Source organism: Apus apus, chromosome 4 (assembly GCF_020740795.1).
Source record: "Apus apus isolate bApuApu2 chromosome 4, bApuApu2.pri.cur, whole genome shotgun sequence".
NCBI classification, from domain to species: Eukaryota; Metazoa; Chordata; class Aves; order Apodiformes; family Apodidae; genus Apus; species Apus apus.
Genome location: NC_067285.1, coordinates 26890726 through 26899017, shown reverse-complemented (window position 1 = coordinate 26899017; position 8292 = coordinate 26890726).

Here is an 8292-nt window from a genome sequence, read left to right as displayed (position 1 = left end):
TTCAAAGACAGGTTTAGTCGTGTGATACTTATCTTGGATTTGAGAATGGCCACTACCAGTAAGTCCTACTCCAAGCTCTTTTAATTTAGTTACATACTGCTGTATTATTTTTGTGGATTTACTCTCAACTCTGAGGAATCAACTAGGCACACTTAGGCTTTATGCTCCTGAAGGTATGAAAATTGCTTCCAAACTTTTTAGGGTATATGTTGGATTTTTTTTGCAGGAAAATACAGAGGGAAAAAATCCAAACAATTGCTTATTCAATGTAAAGTTTTGCCTCTGTCTGCAGAACTAGGCTCCTGAAGTATTTCATCTTGATGCCAAAAGAAAACAGAAACAAAGTAAGAATTAAAGTTTAAAATGTTTTCACTATCCAAATCAGTATGAATTTTTCATAAATATGGCTTGTGCTATTGCACTTCAAAAACACTTTGAAGAGATGGACCAGTGATACTGCCATTCATGTTGTACCAGTCAAGAGTAATTTTTAAACTGCTGGGTGAAACACTCGATATGAAGTACATTCCCACAAAGTGTGAGAAGAACTGCCTTTCTGGCTAAGAAACAAAAAAGCTTACTGAAGGAACGGCATTTTATACATTTGTAACTTCTTGGAAAGAGATCGTCAGAGGAAAAGATCACTTATACTATAGAAGTAGAAGAAGTGAAAAAGAGAAAACTCTCAGTTTCTCTGTATGAAAGTATTACAGGGTTTTCCAAACAACTATCTGGATGAAAAGCTGAAAGCTGAAAATTTCAGAAGATGCTCTACACTGGAAAAGCACAATAATACTGCAAAAACCAAGCAGGGTGACAAAATTTGTCTTCAGTGACAGTGGTTTAATGGAGATATAGAAGGAGGAGAAGAATCTTAATACATATTTTAACAAAGATAAAAAAGATGGATAAGAGAGGAGAACAAGAAATGTGTTCTATGTTTTTCCCTGCAAGTTGAGATGCTGTCTTACAGAATGGTCACACTACAAAATTTCACTGTACATAAATTTCAGTGAGCTGTTCCAAATATAACCCACTCTACAATTTCATTTTTTAAAGTGCCCAAAAATTAATCATGTAAAAATATCCTGTAGGTCAATTGGATTTTCTGACTAAGATTTCTGTTTCTTTATAAGCTCTGAAACTACTAAACAATGAGGGCTACAAAAAAAATATAGGCAAAGCTTTAATTTTTACCTTATATGATTACATAGAATTCAGTACTGCTTAAACTCTCAAATATAAAGGAATTCTTCTGCATGGGGCACAGAATTACCCTTATACAGCAAAAAGAAGGAAACGGAGGAGGGCAGAGCTGCCTCAGAGGAGAAGTTAGTATTACGAACTACTTTCTGAGTTTCTAAACACTTACACTGCCAGTGTGTAAAACATAAATTCAAGCTCTCCTGCTGTTGGTTGAAACCTCTTGAGAGATGAGGAGTCACAAAGTTATAGCCTTACACTCCCCCTATCTACAGAATAGTATAAAGTGAACTCAGACAATGTCTCCCCCACTACTTTGCAAAAATTCCTGTTCGGGTCCATTACGTGACAGGAAAAAGACAACTCTTCAGTCTCAATATCATGAACAGTAGCTTAAGGCCAGATTCTAATATTATGAATTGATATTAATGAGTCTTAACTTCTGATTCTTTGACATAAGTATAGTAATTGGCCATGCAACTCACTTTTTTGTTGAGTAAAAAGAAGTTGAGGTCAATACATCTCTGCAAGCCACATCTGGGAACACTGTGAGAAACTTGGAGTATTTTAATTCCTTTGCCTTCTCCTTTCCACATCTGATCTTTACTCTGTAATAGAAAGATAAAAGAAATAAAACAACAGACAGTTTCCATCAGTTATTATAAAGTGACCTCTGCTCAACTTATTAAATGGATTTAATTAGGACAGCCAATACCAATTATTCTAGAAACACACTGATGCACAGAAAATACAAGTGACTTGTCAGCATGTTCGGTAGGAGGCCACTCAGTGTTAATCCCACATTTAAATTACTTCCCACATTTGTAGGAAATTGTTTGATCAAATCTCTCTAGGATTTATTGCTTGCTTTTACATGCTTTCAGTAAACTAATCTTTGGAATTGCTCTTTTCCCAGTTATCACTGTTGAAAAGCTGTTAGTGACAAAATGAAGCTACTTTTTACCTAGCTGCTGACAAGAGTCACAGGTGCACAAACAGGCCAGTCCCTAGCACTGTAAAGGGTTCCATGACAGCTTCTTCAGCCAATGTCTCTGCACCTCTTACTGTTACCCCAAGCTAACGAGATCAAAACTGCACCCATATACCTGCAGTGGCATCCAGCTGGATACCTTAGCTGCAATGCTGACATAATGTGTGTTTGAAAGGTCGTATTTTTTATACCTGCCCTCACCAGCAGCTAGTAAATTACTATCAGTCATACTTTTCTGCTCATGAATGAAATTTGACACACAAATCCTCAGAAGCTGCTGAATATCTGCAGTGATACAGGCCAGCCCAACTAATTTAAAGTACTAATAGACTTGCTCTTGATGTTGGTAGGATTTTAATCGAGACAATAAACAAGAATAAAACCAATACAGGACTTTTTTTTTTTTTTTTTTCCTTAAATTAGAGGCATGAAAACTGGCAAACTTGTGAATATACGAGTAAAGGCATTCTTATGGAAGGTTTTATTATGCACTCTTCAGGAAAGAAAATAGTGGACATCTCTGCCACACAGAGGCACACCAGGGTCTTTCCTTCAAGTATTAACCTGAACATGCTCCCCGGTGGGTTTGGTCAATTTGTGTAACAAAGATCATTTGTTGCACCAGAAGTTCTGTGAACATTTTTAGATATTAAGTAACTCTTGATAATACTGAGGGACTGATGAACACAGATAGCAAATCCTTCCCCCTTTCTCTTTATAGTTGTAAAAATGAATTATATTTGTTTTACTTAATATACTGTAAGTTATAAAACACTATATTATTTTAACTGAAGTTAATTACTTTTAAATTTTAATGCAGGATACAAAATATATATTTGAATATACACAGAAAATGGGGTTTCCTTATTGTTTGGAAATAATAACATACTAGGCTTAAGTCATAGGTTTAAAAACAAAAAAAAAAGTTACTTTTTTGTTACAAAGTTTTAATTTAATAAAAGAAAATACTTCACAGCTATCAAGCTTGACATTTTTACAGAAGTCTGAGCCTCAGTGACACAGACCATCTAAAGAGATATCATAATTTTAACTAATCACAAACATAAAAGCAGACCTTATCAGAAGCACCAATACAGAAATCTAAACTACTATTAAAGCCTACTGAAGACTTGGAAAGAACAGCAGACTATTAAATATGTAAGCAGAAATAACTAGTTAAGATTCCGTAATTGCTAAAAAAATAGCGTGGGAGACTTTTTTTTGAAAGTCTAAGGACCAATAGCAACATTCCAATCAATCTTAACCACTATGTGACTTGGCATGAACTCCTAACCAAGATGATTTTTCAGAAGTTCACAGAATGAAAGAGGAGGAAGGCAGTGGAGTCTTCTTTAAACACCTTTACATGGCTTGAATTCTGGAGGATAGCTTTTAATACTTCTTGAAACTAAGGACTTTGAAAAAACTGAACACTCCAAATCTCTTCTTACCACCCTCACCCCCCCCCCCCCAAAAAAAAAAAAAAAAAAAAAAAGCTCTGCTTGACTAGACTACCAAACATACTGTCACTGTAGAAAAATAAAACATTATTCCAGAGAGATCAACCTGGCAAACATATTTCAATACACAAATCAAAGCTATTGGTGATTGAAATACATTTGGTAAAGATTTCACTTAGTAAAAATAAGGCCTTGTGTGAAATTCAGAGTTCAACAGCAAAGAACTGAATTTTTAAATGTTTGTTATATTCATGTTATAGACTCATGTGATACACTGTGGTATTTTACAGTAACTTTCAAGCACTTGGCCAGAAACTATCAGAAACACTATACCTAGTGTTCAGTGTGGGTGCAGCAGTTAGTTCTGTGGCAGTACTTAACTTGAACTCCAATACGGAAAATTGAATATCGTGTAATTCATTGCAGGGAGATTGAAGACATTACACTCAGATCTGCTGCCCATACTATGCTGTGCTTCCCATATGAAAAAGATCACATGGGAGCATGAGATAAATATCTGTGAAATGGATGGGTCAGAATTAGGTTTAGGTTTGATTTTCATTTTAATCCACACTTTTATTGCCACAGGTTGACACACATGAAGGTCTTCCCCCTTCCCCCAATCCAAATATGTTGGGATCTCTATAGAAATCACAGAAGTGCAGCAGTTATTTACCCATTAAAGACTATGCTGAAGTATCATAAAGGAGAAGAATTCTACTAAACACTAGTTTAGGAAGAATTAAAAAAAGTTCTAAAATAAAAATATCTAACTTCCAAATATTGTGACTGGCACAAAACAAGGACAGACCATGCAGGCAGGGGGGATAGCAGCAGCCATAACTCTTAACTTTACTGCCACTAATGTTTATGAAGGAGTTTCCCAATATGCTGAATTACTGGAAAAAAGTGTGCAAGCATACAATTTATTCCTTCTTGCAGAAGCTATGAGAGATCACAATCACAAATGCATGTTTCAGTAAAGACCATTTTAAAATAGAGCGTGTTACTTTGACAAGTAGAGAACTGCAACAAAAGATTTATTGTTCAGTGGAATAATTGGTGAATACATTATCCTGTCAACATTTAACTATTATAATCAACTTAAATAATCAAAGCTGCCCTAGAGTTTATATTGCTTTACATTAATTTAAAATAATTGATTCTATTATACTCACATTTCCATTCATGTAAATGAAGCTAATAAGTTAAAACTCAAAGTTATGTAAAATGAGAAATGTAATAAATTTTAACCTTCATGTGCCTATTCTGCAGGCCATACATTAACATACATGGTGCAATTTAAACCAGTAGATGACACCAAAATATTTTGGCATACTACCTGTGCCATACGTGCTATTTATACTGACACAATGACGCTGTTATAATGATTTTGTTAATTAGGATATGCTTCCAGCAATCTCTGGTCCTTTTCTCAACTGAAGCTGCTCTAGAAACTGGCTCACCGTGACTGGCTCACTCACCTCTTTGCAGTTGTGTTATTAACAGCTTATTGAATCCTATCTAACTCAATATGCTTCATTAGTCTGTTTTTTCCAGTCAGGCATAAACTGCTGATTTTTGGATTAGCTGCTTTTGTCTCTTAATCTGCCCTTGACTCAGGCTGAAATGTTTCAGCAGTAGAATAGATATGTTGAAGCATTTCAACATTTGCTTCTTAATGACTTTCTGACATCAGAGAAGACTCCATGTTTTGCCAAGATTTGGGGGTATTCATAGACTCTATATGTGAACCTAGCATATGATACGTATCAATGTAGTGCTTAGGTACAGGAAAACTTAGCCTAATGTGGTGGTATCAGATAATTATGTAGAACTCACACTGAAGCAATAGCATGGGGTCTTTTGACTATTCACAAAACTGAGTAAAGCCCTAGCAGAATTCACTGCATGAAGATGTATCAAAAAAGCCATTCCAAACAAGTGATATTTTGGTACAAGCTCTTACACTGTTCTTAACACATTCTAGCTTTAGCTTGTAGGTGATTCTGTCTTGCCTTTCCTTTGACTAATGAGGCCATACAACAGTCTCAAGGAACATAGCAAAATAAGGTTTAGTGACATATTTAATTGCACAAAGATGGAGAAATGAGCATGTAGAATGGTGAAGACAAGAGTATGCTGCTTACACTAATTTTGATGGCAGTCAAGCCAATGGCATCTGCATCATTATTGAGAGAGACAGAACAAGAATTTGTAAGTTTCAAGGCTCCCTAGAGGCATGTACATCCAGCCTTCTACTTAACACATGCAGTGCAGAGCTACCAGGACAACAATGTATGGCTCAACAAATGCATTCATCTTGTGGCATATCCTCAATGACAGATCATATAAAATAAGAAAAACACCAAGGGTCTGACTGGATACTACCAATGGTTTGATTCATTCTTTGCTTTACATCAGGATGTCCAAGTGGGAGAGGAAAATAAGCATTTAAAAATTTTGCTGGTGGTTTAGTTGCTACTCCATCGCTGTTCAGTTGTAATAATGATCAGGGCATAGAGCATTACTAGAAGAATTAATGATCACCTGAAGTTAAGAGCCCACAGCTGAGCCTTGAGCCTTCAGCTTTCTTACATAGTCGTTAATCCCCAGGAATTGTCCTGTGCCTCCGTCATTACTTCTAATTTTAAAAGTGAATTTTCTCCTTTTAATTTTCTTTTCACAAAATGAAAGTACTCAATTAGACTTTGTCATTAAATTACATCTGCATTGACTACCTAGGAAAAAATAATGACAGCAAAATTAAATTTGCCTATTTAATCATTGAATCCTGATTAAATATTTGTTACAAACATTTCATTCCAATTAAGGCTGCATAAAAAAAAGCACACAAGGGAAAGAAGGGTACACAATTCAAAGCTGTAACATGTCCTGACATGCTGCTTCTATTCTCTGCCTTCTTTACTCCTCACTAAACACTACATTACATTTGTGAGAAATGTCACGATTTAGATTCAGTATCACTGGGATTTTGATATGTAAGTGTAGGGAAATATAAAAACATTTCAGTGATATGATAGTGGAATCAATTTAAATCATAGCGATGAAGACATTCTTAAGAGAACCAAGTTATCACAGAATTACTCTCATTTAAAGGTAAAACAAAGACAAAAAAAAATATCTAGCCAAGTTTCTGGACAGTGATCAAAATTCACTTACTCTAGAAGCTTACAGTCATCAGCAAAAAAAGTTATGTTTTTGTCCATTACACTGTTCCCATAAGATTACACATGCATCAAGAGTTGTATAGTGCTCTTAAATTAATTTATAGCTCAGTCCCTTAGTAGCTACAGAGAGGGCATTATGTCTTAAATCAATATATGTTGACAAACCAGGTTCTGAATTAAAGTCAGAATAGATTGATTGAAACCATGATTTTATAATGAACTTGAGCAAGAAGATCCAGAGCTAGTTTACATTAATATTTGTCAACTTCACTTTCTCTGCTACTGTAAGTTACCTGCTATGCAGACACATGGACATATTAACAGAGGGCTAATCGTAAAAGTTTTGAATAATCATATTATATGTGTTTGTTCCTGGCCACCCTTCTTGTGTGGCAATTTTTTGCTTGTGGTATCACATGCAGGTGTGGACAGCCTATCCACTTCCATGCACAGAGTTGGAGAATTTAATATGAAAATCAGACTGTGATCCACAAACCCAGTACTTTAGGTCAACATCTGCTATAAATCATATGTAAGTAATTTTCTGTGAAAGAGTGTTTAATTTCTCCCCCACTCAGGTCCCATCTCCTCAGCTACTGACTAGACTAAGCAAACAGGTCTGTGCATTGAACCTGAAGCAAAGAAAAAAAAATAATATCTTTCCACATCTTTATATAGAAACTGATCTCTGTCACTTTTTGCTTTTAATTGTTTTTCAAAGTTTCATGTATCTGTGAGTTTCCATTCAAAATGCTTGCCTGTAAACTCATGATTTCACATAATTGGAGTACACAAACATTCACAGAAATTAGTCAGTATAGAAACATAAATAAATACAACTGAAAATATCAATGAACATTTAAAGATTTCTTTTTTTTTCCTCCAAGCCTCATTTCAGCTTCTCTAATATGGAAGCAGATGGAGTAGCATAAAACCAACAACATCTGATCCTAAAATATACCTAAAAATTGTCAGGTTTTCTGAGTGTTTTATTGCTCCTTCTAAGTCTTTTTCCAAAACTTGCTGCCTGCTTTTTCAGTGTGTATATTTAAACTGTAGCAACCATATCAAAGTTTTTTTTCTTTAATCACAATAATATGAATGACTTCAGTAAGAAGGCTGACATACATGCTCAGTTTCATGATTCTGCTATCAAATCAAAGTTCTCAGAATTATTTCAACAATAACATTCTGAAAGAAATTGTATGCATTTGCTGTGCTGCCAAAAAATCAACCATGAAAAATATTTCAGCCATGACATACTGGATGGCAATAGTGAAGTAACAGGAAGGTTACTTGCAGATTTAGCCAGCTATTTTTTTTTTCTCCTTGCAGCTGCCAGATGGTGTTGAACAGAACAAACTGCTATTCACAGTAGCTGAATTTTCACCAGGTAAGCGTGCCATCACACACATTATTTTTATCTATTCAGATGCTTTAGGGGAAT